Raw genomic sequence first — 14,367 nt, forward strand, 5'->3', positions numbered from 1 at the left:
CACACAGAAGTGCAGATGAGCACTGCTGGCTGGCCGAGGCCCTAGCTGAGTCAAGTTCTTTCGGTATGAAGTTGACTGTTCTAGGTTCAAGGGTGAATGAATTTCTATTATCTCTTAATGAGAGAAAACTTCCTCCTCCTAACAAGAATTTCCAGTTGTGGTTATTAGCCTAGGTGTAACAGAAAATGAAAAGCAATTATATTTCTCTTAGCGGCTAAGGTTATCCCCAGCAACCTGCCTGGTTCCTGCTTTCACTCTTAGGAGAGTCTTTTGCCTTTTATTCTTTTTTCCCTTCTCCACATTGACTTTAGGGTCCAGTTTTAAGCCCCAGACCTGTTTAGTAACTAGCCTTAATCCCAGGGCACCAAGTCTCTGGCCTGTCCAGCCTTCCTCCTTCCGTCCCTGGGTCGTAGGCGGGGCAGGGAGCAGTACCTACCTGAGTACTCAGAGCAGTGGTGAGAGGTGTCCCAGGGAGCCATCGTGGGGAACCCATTAAGATAAAGGGGAAGAATAAACAGAAGCAGATGTTCCTTCAGCGTGGGTGCCCAGCCCACTGAAAAACAGGAAGCTGGGATGGCAGCTGATAAGGGCCGTCTCCAGGGCTGGGCCTGGACTCACTGGAGCCAGGGACTGGGTTGGGCTTCTGTCCTCATATCTCCAGGGCAGTCTCTTTTTTCTTTTCCTTCATTACTAGGGGAAAGCACAAACATAGTCCCCTGCTACCACAAATTATGCTGTCAAGTTCCCACATTTGGGGAAATTACAAGGGTCAGCCCATCTAGAGTGCAGTGGACAAGCCTTGCCCTGGGAAAGGCATTTTTGTGATCATGATATCTCCGCCACCAGGTAAGTATCTCCAGGCCAATCTTATTTCCCTTCCATGGGGACAGGTCAGAGGCACTTTCCCCTCCATATGAATACAAATCAAGTGTATTCACATTCTATCATCAATACCAGCAGCCACTCAAAATTCAAAAGATGGGGCCAGGTGTATCTCAGCCTGTAATCCCAGGACTTTGGGACAGAGGCCGAGGTGGGTGGAACACTTGAGGTCAGGAGTTCGAGACCAGCCTGGCCAACATGGTAAAACCCCATCTCTACCAAAAATATAAAAAATTAGCCCAGTGTGGTGGCACGCACCTGTAATCCCAGCTACTTGGGAGGCTGAGGCAGGAGAATGGCTTGAACCCAGGAGGTGGAGGTTGCAGTGAGCTGATATCATGCCACTGCACTCCAGTCCAGCCTGGGCGACAGAGTAAGACTCTGTCTCAAAAAAAAAAAAGAAAGAAATTCAAAAAATATAAACTTTCAGGGTGGAGACTGCACACAGGCACACATCCACACACATGCACACACATGTACACACACCCACACACATACATGCACACTCTACATGTACATACATGCACACCCATAGGCACACATGCCATACACATATGCACATGTGTCACATGCATGTACCCATGTATCATGCACATATACATACCAAACACACACATGCACACACAAGCCCTCATCTAGGCTGAGATCTAAAAGCCCTGGGTGACTCCATTCCCCAGTAGTGATGGTTCCCCAAAATTCCACAGTTCACCCTCCATAAAAGGGGTGTCCAAGCTCGGAGCTCTCTGGGTCTGGGGTTTCCCCTCAGTAAAGTGAGGAGAGTGAACAAGGAAACTTCTAGGACCTCTTCCTGTGTGCCAACATCCTCTGGCCCTAAGGGCTGTTTTCAGCTCCCCATCCCCAATCCCGAAGGAATCTGACTTTCAGGCTGTGGTGGCTGCACTGGAGTGGACGGTGCTTTGGGACGCACCTCTGATAGATCATCCGACAGCAACATTTCCCTTTCAAAAGAAAAAGCTATTGTAGACCCCAAGCTGACAAAATCTTTAATATTACCCACATATGGCTTATTAAAACCTTGGTATGAACACCTTGTGTTGTTAGGTAGTCTATCATCAGAAACGTCTAGCCGAAAGGGAAGGAGAAGCTGGGGTGTCACTTTGGACCCCCAACTTCAGGACTGTTTCCGTCATGGGCTGCATTTCCCCTCTTGACAGACCCACCGCAGCGTTGGCTTTGCTGGGTGGTCCCTGGGTGCAAGGAAGCCAGATCCCTCCTTCTGTCCCTCCAGCCCAGGGTGGCAGTGACTTCCTGCTGTTGTTAAGCTTTGGGTTGCCTCGCCCTCTACTTTTTGGATTTTTGGTTTATTTGTCCAGGGTCCTAGGAAGGAGGGGAGGCAGCATTTCCTAAGGATGGGAATGCAGATGGCATAGGTAAGACCCCTGCAGAGTTGGTCTGGGCGTGTGCTCAGCACAGCGGCTGTAAGCGGGTGGAAAGCAGGGCTGGGCTGAGGGAGAAGGTGAAATGTGGTGCACTTGCCACCAAAGCCCGGCCTCTGTCCCATGAGGAGTTACAAAGCCCTTCAGAGTTGTCCTGAGTGGAGGTAAGGAGCTGGGTTTTTGCACTCTACTCCCTACACCTCACCCCTACAGAGCTGAGTTGAATTTGGGCTGCCCCACAAGGAAGGAGCCACCCTTGGGCCAGGCAGCCCCCTACAGGCAGGGCTATTCCTGGGAAGACACTGGTGGTGAGCAGTCATCAGTCCTGTCCCAAAGAGGAACCTGGGCAGTGGCTGCAGAGCCAGCCACAGTGTCAAAGCCCAGCTCTGCTTCCTAGCTGTGTGACCTTGACCCAATTCCTCATCCCTGTTTAGCACGCAGTTGAGTTTCCCCATCTGTAAATAGGGAAGCTGTGAAGATGAAACGAGACCATGTTCCCGTAGCAGGGAAGAAGCCCACACCTCAGCTGGCTTCCCTCCAGGGAGCTGCCGCCACTGGCTTCAGTCAGGATCCGGGACTGTGCTTCAGCCACCTGTAAAAAGGGGTGGGGACCCTGTGTGATAAGGTCTGTGCCGAGGAGTGACCTTCCCTCCCACGTCCTGTTCTCAGGGGTGGGTGGATCTTACTCTTCTCACTGGCTCCTCCAGCTCTGGGGACAGAACAAGGATCTGAACCAAGGTCCTCTTGAAGCCTGTCCTTCTGGCTTCCCTCACCTCCCGACATAAGCACAGGTGGGTCGGGCCCAGCATGGCCAGGGAAGGGAGGGCCTCTGGATCCTGGAGTGCCGAGCCTCAGCTGTGCCATGCAGCCCAGAGCCCTGCCTGGAGCGGAGTGTCAGGCTCTGTACCATTTGCCTTTATCCTCTGTGCGTGCCAATCCCCAGGAACCCCACAGGAAGGAAGGAGTGGAAGAGCCAGGGCAGAATTCCGGCATTCCTGAGTCCCCTAAATCCCACCTGCACTCTCAATAGTAGAAAAGATGGGAAGATATAAACAGAAAGCACTGGGGGTGTGAGGGAAGGTCAGAGGCACCTCAAACTGCTTCAGGGCCTCCGGGGACGCACGGAGACTTGATGTGAATTGGAAGGTCCCTCCTCTGGGTGGATGCACACCAGTGATATGCAGCTTAGCTCACAGATAGCGCCTTTGTGCAAACTAGAAAAAGCCCCCAGCCCTCCCTGCATGGTTGAAGTGCAGCGCACAGCTGGAGTGAAGTCTCCACGGGATGTCACAGGCCTCTTGCACTGCCAGTTTCTCAGCACACACCAAATCACAGGTATAGCCTTGGGTTCTGCACATTTTGTGTGGCTTATGCACCAGCTGGGACAATCCAGTTGTATGCCACAGAGCCTATCTTCCCAGACATCAAACATCTCTCCACACTTTTGAGCCTTTGCTGTTGTTCTCTACAATGACAATCGTAGAATCCTGGACCGGCTAGAGGCCCAGAGAGATCACTAAGCACTGCTGAAAGCAGGAGACCAATTTCTAGACACAGGCACCCCAGCGCGGCAGCCTTTGCACCATGTGTGTCCAGCCAGGCTCCCTGCTTTTCTGAGCCCACATCTGGTAACTCATGTTTCCCATGGACATGGACAACAGCACCCTGCCTGTAAGATGTGCCGCTGCAGGGTGGTGTGAGTACAGCAACCATCAGAGCGGGGCAACCTCAGTCTGCATTTAGCTAGATTTGTTCCATCCGCCCAGTGTTGATCCTTATGGCTTTTCTTGAAAAAACGGATATGGCCACAATGGATCTGCACTCCTTCCTCGTAACTGAATGGCTGGAGGAGAGTGGTGTCCTCTCTTGTAGCACCATAGGAGTGGCGGTAACCCCAGGCTAACAGAGAGATAGTTCATTATGTACTCCAGAGGCTTCCGGCCTTCATTTGAGTTCTGTATCATTTATTGCCTGTTAGACTCTGAAAGAGCTACTTCTCTGTGCCTCAGTTTCCCCATTTATCAAACAGGATGCTGAAATAATAGCACCTACCTTATAGGACTGCCGTCAACATCAAATAAGTATGTATAACAGCACGTAGTTTGTAATCATAATCATTAAATGTCAGCTCTCATAATGACAACAGGCGAGGTCCCTATGGATAGTGTAGACATTTAGGCAAAACGTTCACAAACACCATTTCATTGTTTTGATGACCCTCGAATTCCCAGCAATAGATGGTAGCTGGCGTAAGGAAAACTGAGTTGGGAAAGTCAATGGTTCTTGTATGAGGCCTCCACCCCATCCCCCAGTTCTGAACTGGGCAAGGCGAGGAGCCGAGGCTGCCACCCACAACCCCTCGCGATCTGGAAGTTTTTTTGATAGGGGTTGTGGGTGGCAGCCTCGGCTCCTCGCCTTGCCCAGCTCAGAACGCTGTCTCTGAGACGGGCATGCAGGGACGCACTGTGGACAACCAGTCATGCTCTTAGTCAGCAACTTCAAAGAGCATTGCCCATACCCCAAGGCCTCCATAAGTCACTAGGGGTCTGTTCCCCTCTATAAGTCATTAGGGGTCTGTCAACGGCTAAGTCCCCCAAGACTTTATTTCCAGCTTGACTCCTGCTTGGGATAATGAGTTGCATGATCCTACCGCCCACGAAGTGAAGGAACATTTTATTTGATTATTGCTAAACATAACTCTCAAGCTTTAAGCAGAGCCCCCACCTCTCCCCAGTTCTCTTTCAGGATTTGGTGAATGAGTTCAAGACCACCCTAACCACAACATCCACGGTTAAACAGATGTTCCTCCTTCTTAGCCTTTATCTTTCCAGATGGAAGAACCCTTAACACGTGACTCTGTATTTTTATGGCAACTTCACTATTTCCTTGACAATTTTGGCTGCTGCTTTTTCGAGTTTCCCATGGTCTTTCTTCAAGTATAGTAAGCACACGGGACAGAAATCTTTCTCCAACCGCAATCCCCCTCCATCTGATCGATTTTTTATGTTTTTAGTAGAGATGAGGTCTTGTTATGCTGCCCAAGCTTGTCTCCCTTATGTCACATTCTAGTCTGCTTGGATGAGCCTCCAAGCACAAACCTAGAATTTCAGTTCAATATATGCAAATCGCAGTCATTGTGTTGAAAAGAACTGGAAAGAGAAGGGATTGGGAGTTGGTGAGAGAAAAGGGTAAAAACTGTAGGCAGAGTGCTAGCAGCAACATTTTTCAGAGAGGTGTGGGAACAATAAAAGCAGGGGAGGTCTTAGAACTCCAACTCAGCACTCTATCCCTGAGCCAGGGCACGCAACTGGGAAGGTGTCCCACCCAAGAACGCCCTCCAAGGGGGAAGAGGCAGGGGCTGAGATTCAGTCCTCACCTGCTCACCGTGGTCCTGGCTGCTGAGCTACAGCAGCCGGCAGAAGTGACCTTTTTCTGATTTGCACAAAGACACTGTGTGGACCAGCAGCAGCCCTGTCCGTTCCTGCATAGGTCAGTATGGGGGCAGCTGTGTCCCACAGACAGATAGGACAGAGAAACCCAGGTCAGAGCTAGACACTGGGTCCTGACATGCTCTGGAATAAAGTTTTCATAATCATTCATCCAGTGAATATTTATTGGACATCTACTATTTGCCTGACACTGTTTTTTTGTTTTTGTTTTTCTTGAGACAGGATCTTGCTCTGTCAACCATGCTAGAGTTCGGTGGCATGATCATGGCTCACTGCAGCCTCAATCATAGGATCAAGTGATCCTCCCACCTCAGCCTCCTGAATAGCTTGGACTGCGGGCACACACTACCACATCTGACTAATTTTTTATATTTTTTGTAGAGATGAGGTCTTGCTATTTTGCACAGACTGGTGTCGACCTCCTGAGCTCAAGTGATTCTCCTGTGTAGGCCTCCCAAAGTGCCAGTACTGTTTCAGGTGTGGAGAAGACAGTGGTGGATAAGACAGACCTGGTTCCTGGTCTCAAAGAGCTTTTATTATAATCTGGGGAAGCAAGTCAACAAGGTCAACGTAGACATCACAAGTATCATAATGATCCAGATCAGTGGTTGGCAAACTATCATCTTTGGGTCAAATCTAGCCCTTGACCTGTTTGTGTAAGGCCCATGAGTTAAAAATGGTGTGTGTGTGTGTGTTTATTTTTTATTTTTATTTATTTATTTATTTATTTATTTATTTTTGAGGCGGAGTTTTGGCTCTTGTTACCCAGGCTGGAGAGCAATGGCGCAATCTCGGCTCACCACAACCTCTGCCTCCTGGGTTCAGACAATTCTCCTGCCTCAGCCTCCTGAGTAGCTGGGACTACAGGCGTGTGCCACCACACCCGGCTAATTGTTTTTTTAGTTTTTAGTAGGGACGGGGTTTCACCATCTTAGCCAGGCTGGTCTCAAACTTCTGTCCTCGTGATCCACCTGCCTCGGCCTTCCAAAGTGCTGGGATGATAGGCGTGAGCCACTGCACCCAGCCGGTTTTTATATTTTTAAAGGATGTAAAACAAAATTCAACAAAAGAACTCTTAGGAAGCATGTGAAGCCTAATTATCTACTATTTAGTCCTTTACAGAAAAAGTTTGCTGAGCCCTGGTCTAGGTAGTGACTTGCAATGGTGGGGTTATCTAGCAGACGCTGCTGGTTGTCAGCTTCAAAGAACCCATTCACATCTCTCGAATATATGGCAGCCTTGAGATTTGTGTAGGATGGGGCCTTAGCTGCTTAAGCCTAATCAGGGCTTTTTTTTTTTTTTTTTTTTTTTTGAGATGGCGTGTTGCTCTGTCACCCAGGCTGGAGTGCAGTGCTTTGACCTCAGCTCACTGCAACCTCCACCTCTTGGGTTCAAGTGATTCTTCTGCCTCAGCTTCCTGAGTAGTTGGGATTACAGGCACACACCACCACGCCTGGCTAATTTTTTTATATTTAATAGAGATGGGGTTTCACCACATTGGTCAGGCTGGTCTCAAACTCCTGATCTCGTGATCCCCCCACCTCGACCTCCCAAAGTGCTGGGATTACAGGTGTGAGCTACCTCGCCCAGCCTAATCAGGGTTCTTTTAGCAGCGACTGTGTGCTGCTCACTAGCACATTTCAGGGATGCACCAGTGAGCATGTGAGATTCCCCTGGGCTAAATGATTGGTTAGGTGAAATCTAGTATTTTTCTTTGAGCGTTTGGGAGCAAGAAGCTCTCTTTCTCGATGGGGTGGGATGTGCATGTGAGGCCAGGGGTTCCTGCAGCCATTTTGCTCATGGGCCTGAGGATTCAGTGACCCATGGAGGGAATGCCCAGAGAATCACAGAGAAAAGGACCAGGTCCCAACCATACCCTGGCTAGAGCCTGATTTTCTTTTGGACTTTTTAGTTCCCAAGCCAGTAAATTCCATTCCATGTTTATACCCCTGGAGTTTCTTGGTTTTTTTTTTTTTTTTTTTTTTTTTGAGACGGAGGAGTTGTCTTTTTGTCCAGGCTGGAGTTGCAATGGTGCATTCTCGGCTCACGGCAACCTTCACCTCCTAGGTTCAAGCAATTCTCCTGCCTCAGCCCCCTCAGTAGTTGGGATTACAGGTAAGTGCCACCACACCCAGCTAATTTTATATTTTTGGTAGAGACAGGGTTTCACCATGTTGGCCAGGCTGGTCTTGAAATCCTGACCTCAAATGTTCCACCCACCTTGGCTTCCCAAAGTGCTGGGATTACAGGCGTGAGCCACCGCACCCAGCTTGTATTGTTTAATTTTTAAACTGACTTTTATTTACATACAGCAGTAAAGTACAGAAAGCTTAAGCATACAGTTTGATGAATTTCAACACCCCCCCCCACACACACACACTCCATTATCCAGATCAAGAATGTTCCCAGCCTCCACAAACCAAATATGTAATTGAAAATGTTCTACTAGGCACATTAAAACAATAAAAGTTAAAAGCTGGTGTGTGGTGGCTCATGCCTGTAGTCCCAGCTATTAAGGAGGCTGAGGTGGGAGGACTGCTTGAGGTCAGGAGTTTGTGGCCACCTTGGGCAACACAATGAGACCCCCACCTCTAAAAAATATATAGCCAGGTACGGTGGCTTATGCCTATAATCCCAGCACTTTGAGAGGCTGCGGCGAGCAGATCACGAGGTCAGGAGTTCGAGACCAGGCTGACCAACGTGGTGAAACCCCATCTCTACTAAAAATACAAAAAAATTAGCCAGGTGTGGTGTTTGCACTCCAGCCTGGGTGACAGAGGGAAACTCCATCTCAAAAAAAAAAAAAAAAAGAAAAGAAAAAGAAAGTGGCAGTATCACAGCCAATAAGATTTATCCAAGGCATGATTATTACTAATTGAAAACTTTTCCCAATACCCTGCCACGATGACTTGAAATACGGTCGGCATTGGCAATTTTTGGCAGTCTCTACGGGGGCTGAATTAAAAAAAAAAAAAAAAAAGACGGCATGGTGGGGTGTGCCTGTAGTCCTAGCTGCTTAGGAGCCTGAGGCAGGAAGATCACTGGAGCCCAGGAGTTCCTGGCTGCAGTGAGCTATGATTGTGCCACTGTATTCCAGCCTGGGAGACAGTGGAACTAAAGAAAGAAAAAGAAGAAAGAAAAGAAAAGGGAAAGGGAAAGGGAAAGGGAAAGGGAAAGGGAAAGGGAAAGGGAGGAAGGAGGGAAGGGAAGGAAGGAAGGAAGGGAGAGAGAAAGAGCTGAAATTAATTGTAATAATGCATTTGACTTAGCCCAACAGTTCTAAAATATTATTTTAATCATATGTTAAAAGTATTACATTTATATGTTGAAATGATTACATTTTTTTCTGAGTCTTTGAAGTCCAATGTTTGTTTAACACATCTCAATTTGGACTGGCCACACTTCAAGTACTCAATAGCCCCATGTGGCTAGTGGCTAATGTACTGGACAGTGCAGGTGTAGAAAGCAAGGCCTGATAAATGAAAACGAAGCAAAGAGCATCCATTGATAGGAATACAAGTTGTGTAGGATGTAAGCCACCGATTTTTTGAGTGCCGATTTTTAGTTTTATTGTAGTGAAAATAAAGTCAGTTCACACCCAGTATCAGTTCCCTAAGGCTTTATTCCCCTAAGGCCCTAGATTACTCAACATAGAATATTCCTACCACCAAGGGTTTTAGTTCCCTTTTGGGTCCCCTTATGAATAGAATTGTCGTTCTTCACATTCTTAGGCATGATGGACCTCTGAATGACTGGTTTCCATCTGACCAAAAAGCCTCCAATGTCAGCTTTGAGTTATTTCAGACTTTTCGGATGGAAGTCATTTTTCATCCATCTCAACCTGACTGGTCATCTAAATCACTTGAGTATTTAAAACAAAAAAAACATAACACGTGCCCCGCACCTCCTGAATCCCAATCCAGAGATGCACTCGGTGGTGGGTATTTTTAAAAGGCTTGACAAATGACTGTAATGGGCATTCGGCCTTGGGAATCACTGAGCATCATCTGCTTTGCCAAAAAGACCCCGAAGCTTCATCAGGGACCATGGCAGAGACACCAGGACCCCTACTGACAAATCATCTAGAAGCAACACTCCTTTTAAAAATGTAGCCTTGGCCAGGCTCAGTGGCTCATGCCTCTAAGCCCAGCACTTTGGGAGGCTGAAGCAGGAGAGTCACCTGAGTCAGGAGTTCGAGACCATCCTGGTAAACAAGGTGAAACCCTGTTTCTGCTAAACATACAAAAATTAGCCTGGTGTGGTGGCCTGCGCCTGTAGTCCCAGCTACTTGGGAGGCTGAGGCAGGAGAATCACTTGAACCCAGGAGAAGGAGGTTGCAGTGAGCCAATATTGCACCACTCCAGCCTGGGCAACAGAACAGACTCAAAATAAATAAATAAACAAACAAAATTTTGTAGCCTTGTGGGAGGGGAGGGGGTATTTATTTCCTCAGGTTCGGGATAATGGCAGTGGTGGGGGTAGAGGCTTAAAGGGATAGTCTTGGGTGCAGCCTATTTTAGGCGGGCCAAGCCCAGTCCATGGAACAGGAAGCAGCATCTGCAGGTGGGGGACTAACATGTGAGAGGACCATGGGTATCCAGTTGGCCTGAGGGTGTGGGTAAAGAGGAAATGCACAGTGGGTAATCCATCTGCCCCCACGCGCATTCTGTTTTTACTTCTGGCTTTTCTGGCAGTTAGTGGGCTCTCTTCTTAACGCATGGTGTCTAAGAGCAGAGCAAACCTGTGTGGCAAAGGGGCAACCTGAAAGAGGATGACGGGGGACGGGGGGGGGGGGGCGGAATAAAACCCAGTCCTTCTGGATTTCATTTTAATCACTGGGTGTGCCCTTGACACCAGGATCATAAAACAGGCCTGGCTTCCTTCCTTTGATGTATTTAAAGAGCCCTGGATTTGTAGTCGGGGTACCTGAGTTCCTGTCCCAAACCTGTACTAAGCAGCTGTGCCACTGTGTGCACAGGATTCAACTTACCTGAGCCTCACTTCCCCTGCTGGTAAAATGAGTAATCAAACCTATCTTGTGGGTTACAGTGATGGTAAAGCAACGCATGGGAAAGCAATTTAGAAACGATCAAGCTCGACACAAAGGCAAGACTACCGTTTACAGAAGGGAAAGTGACGCAGGACCCAGAACAGCAGGACCCAGAACACTTCACCAGCTCCTAGATTCCTCACCCCTGCCCTCTTCCTGCCCTTCCTCCCCCTCCAACTGCCAAGGCAGGGGCCTTACAAACAGCAGGCGCTCTAATCCCTCTGGGTACACACTTGTCCTGGGCTTCTGGGAAGACGCCCCCCTCCCCACCAACACACACACAGATTAGTCTCCAGGCCGGGACACCAGGAACGTTTCTAATGTCAAGTCCTCACCGCTCGCGGTCTCCCATTGGCTCGGGAGCCCCTGAGCCTATTTTTCATTGGCTGGCTGCTGCTGGGATGAGAGGCAGCCTCAGCCGAGGTTCACAGCTGAGAGTCACTTAGGGCTGCGTGCCCTTTGCTGAGCACGCCCTCGAAGCGGCCCGGGGAACCCCACTGCTCCCTGCGCGCTCCCTGCTAGTCCTGGCCGCGCGCCTGCGGGTCCTGCCCGCCCGCAACAGTAGCCTCCGCTCAGATCGGTCCCTTCATCGCCCAGTCCCGCAATGTACATCTTTCTGGTCCCCCACGCAGAGCTGAGCGTCACTCCCCGGGCCACGCACGCGAGCTCGCTTCTGTCACTTTTGTCGCTCAGTCCCCTTCCTCACTCCTCCCCCCGCCCCGCAGGTTGCAGGGTGCAGTGGCCTCTTGGCTCAGTCCCATAGAACGCTGGGGTTTAAGTGCACTGGGCCCCAGTTGACAACTGAATAAAGTGGAAACACGTGCGCACCACTCACTGAAAATGCTTCCACTCCTCAGGACCAGCGCTACGCCCCCCACGCCCCCCAGCTCCAAGCCAGAGAACCGGAGCTCTCGGGAAGACGCCACCCTTCCCTATAGGTCTGTCATTGTTCCCGGGCCGCTCTAGGCGGCGACCCCCTGCCCGCGCGCCCCGCAGCCGCGGCCGCGCTCGGGACGCCCTTTCCCCGACTGGGCGGGGTGGGGTGGGGGCGGCGCTGCCAATCGCCGCGCGGCGCACGTGCTGCACGTCTGCGCGTCCGGCCCCGCCCGGCCGGCGCGGTGTGGGTTGTGGGGGCGCGGGGCGCCGCGTAGGTGCGGACGCGCGGGGGTCGGGGGATGCGCGCGGTGGAGGGGTTGGTGCTCAGGGCCTGGAGGCGGCGAGAACGCGCCGGGGGGCAGTGCGAACGCCCAGGGGTGGGGGTGCGCAGAGACCTGGGGGTGGCAGGGGACGTGCGCGTCAGCGGGAACCACGGAGGGACCTGAGGGCCCACAGATGGGTCTGTCGTCTCTGCCGCCTCCCTAGGCGATTGCAGAGCGCGGGGAAACTCCCCAGCCGGTGTCAGCCTGGCTCTGTCCCTCTGTCCCTCTCTTACTGAAAACTGGGCGTCCACTGCCAGATCCGCCCAGGGCCCGCGCCCAGAGGCCGGGGAACCGGAGGTCAAAGCTCGGCCTGCTGACACCTGTGCAGGAGAAAGCGGATCTCGTTTGAGGGCCCTCCTTCCGTCCCCCCATCCCGCCTCCAGCCCAGAAGCGGAGTATTTCAGGTTGCGATTGTCAAACAGAATCATCAAATGTGTAAACTAAAGGGCGGAAGCCCAGGAATCAAAATAGCCGTGGTGTGGTCTTGACAGAGGGCAGAGAGGGGTGCCACCTGCTCAGGGCCCGACGCTGATTGAGGACACTCCCTGGGAGAGGCGCTTTCTGGTGCTTGTTAGTGGAAGGGTGAAATAGGAAGGCAGCAGGGCTGACTTGCTCTGGGCAGAGCGACATTTTCATTCTTGGGTGTGTGGTTTGCCCCCCGCCCCAGAGCTCCCCCTCCCAACGTGGAGGCCAGCTGTTTTGTTGTTTACCCTCCTTGAAAGGTATGCTGTAACAGCTTCCGGAAGAGGAGCCCCTTTGAAGTGTGTGCAGGATTGGGGTTCCTCTGACTTCACGGGTGTCTCGGTCGTCCCTTTGATGTGGTGGTCACAGGGCTTAGCAGAGACTGGCTATGGGGCCAGCAGATCAAACTCCAGTCCAAGGTCACCTCTGCCAGGATAGACATATTGAAGGGCAGATTGAAACAGGCCAAAAAGAATCTCAAAACTTTCCCTTTCCTGGTTTGTTCATGTTTTCATTAATACAGTACCTGCTTTTCAAATGTGTTATTCGATTCTTTATGCCTGTGAAATGACATTGGAAAACCTTGGGTGAAAGTGCTATACCTACATTTATTTGGTTTAATTCTCACAGTAATGATTAGGTGGGTATTATCCCCACTGTACAGAAGGGAAATTGAAGACCTAGGGTCATACAGCTATGTCACTGAACGCCTTCTTGAACTGCTCCTTCTCTAAAAGTTAATTGGTTGAATTAAATGAGTCAAACCACACAAAACAGATGAGTGCCTGGCACACAGTAAATGTGCAATGAACGGTTAGCTGTTCCTGTCACTTTTTATTACAAATAAGCTTAGAAGTTCTCTGTATTGCTGTGGCAAGTTCTGCAAGGATCTTAGGTAGCAGATCTTAAAGAATCCTTTTAGAACTGTTTTAGGGTTTTGCTTTTCTCTGGTTAGAACTGTCTGCAAATGGTATTGGAGTTTCTGAGTAAGATGCTTTCAGTCAAAATATACAATGTCTTGGCTGGGCATGGTGGCTCACACCTGTAATCCCAGCACTTTGGGAGGCTGAGGCGGTGGATCACGCACGAGGTCAGGAGTTCAAGACCAGCCTGGCCAAGATGGTGAAACCCCATCTCTACTAAAAATACAAAGAATTAGCAGGGCCTGGTGGCAGCTGCCTGTAATCCCAGCTACTCGGGAGGCTGAGGCAGAGAACTGTGTGAACCGGGGAGGCGAAGTTTGCAGTGAGCTGAGATCGTGCCACTGCACTCCAGCCTGGGCAACACAGTGAGACTCCATCTGAAAAAAATATATATAATGTCTATCCCTAGAGATCCACTCCCAGGCTTTATGTTCCTTCCTTGCCCACTGTAGAACATTACGAAAACAAGCTGCTGAGCCCTCGGCTGGGTGCTTGGGCATCCATGAGTTTAAAATGGAGTGGAATATGGGTTTCTGTTTTTGCTTTTGTTTTTATGTCATGGGTAACGTAACTTGACTTTGTCTTTAAAAATTTCACAAAACTAATTTACTAAGTCACTTTTTAAATGTGTTTTAAAAGTGCTGCTTTTGGGTTGAAGGGTGTCCTCCCAAAGGCCCTGCTGAGTTAAGAGACTAATAGGAATCATGTGAGTGAGGCAGAGTGGGATGAAGGCTGTTCCAGAGACAGATGTGCCCTGGGAGGCCAGCTTGAGCTGCCCTGCTGGGTGTTAGCAGGACAGAAGCAGGAGGATGCAGAAGCACTGATAGCTGAGATGCATGGCACAGCCATAATGGGGGCCTCTACCTTTTTTTTTTTTTTTTTTTTTTCTTTTTGTGATAGATTCTCACTCTGTTGCCCAGGCTGGAGTATAGTGGTGGGATCTTGGCTCGCTGCAACCTCTGCCTCCCAGGTTCAAGAGATTCTCCTGCTTCAGCCTCCCAAGTA

At 50.1% G+C, this 14,367-nt stretch overlaps 2 non-coding genes across 2 annotated transcripts; one reads left to right on the forward strand and one right to left on the reverse strand.

Moving 5' to 3' along the window:
• Positions 1-691: 691 nt before the first annotated feature.
• On the reverse strand, positions 692-854 carry LOC116550495. Its single transcript, XR_004268454.1, has one exon. It is a non-coding gene; the product is annotated as a U1 spliceosomal RNA (small nuclear RNA).
• Positions 855-8,541: 7,687 nt separating this feature from the next.
• Positions 8,542-8,683, forward strand: LOC116550515. The gene has a single exon (XR_004268466.1). It is a non-coding gene; the product is annotated as a U4 spliceosomal RNA (small nuclear RNA).
• Positions 8,684-14,367: the final 5,684 nt, after the last annotated feature.

The sequence above is a fragment of the Sapajus apella genome, unplaced genomic scaffold (genome assembly GCF_009761245.1).
Source record: "Sapajus apella isolate SASKATOON/1434 unplaced genomic scaffold, GSC_monkey_1.0 scaffold7, whole genome shotgun sequence".
Classification (NCBI taxonomy): domain Eukaryota; kingdom Metazoa; phylum Chordata; class Mammalia; order Primates; family Cebidae; genus Sapajus; species Sapajus apella.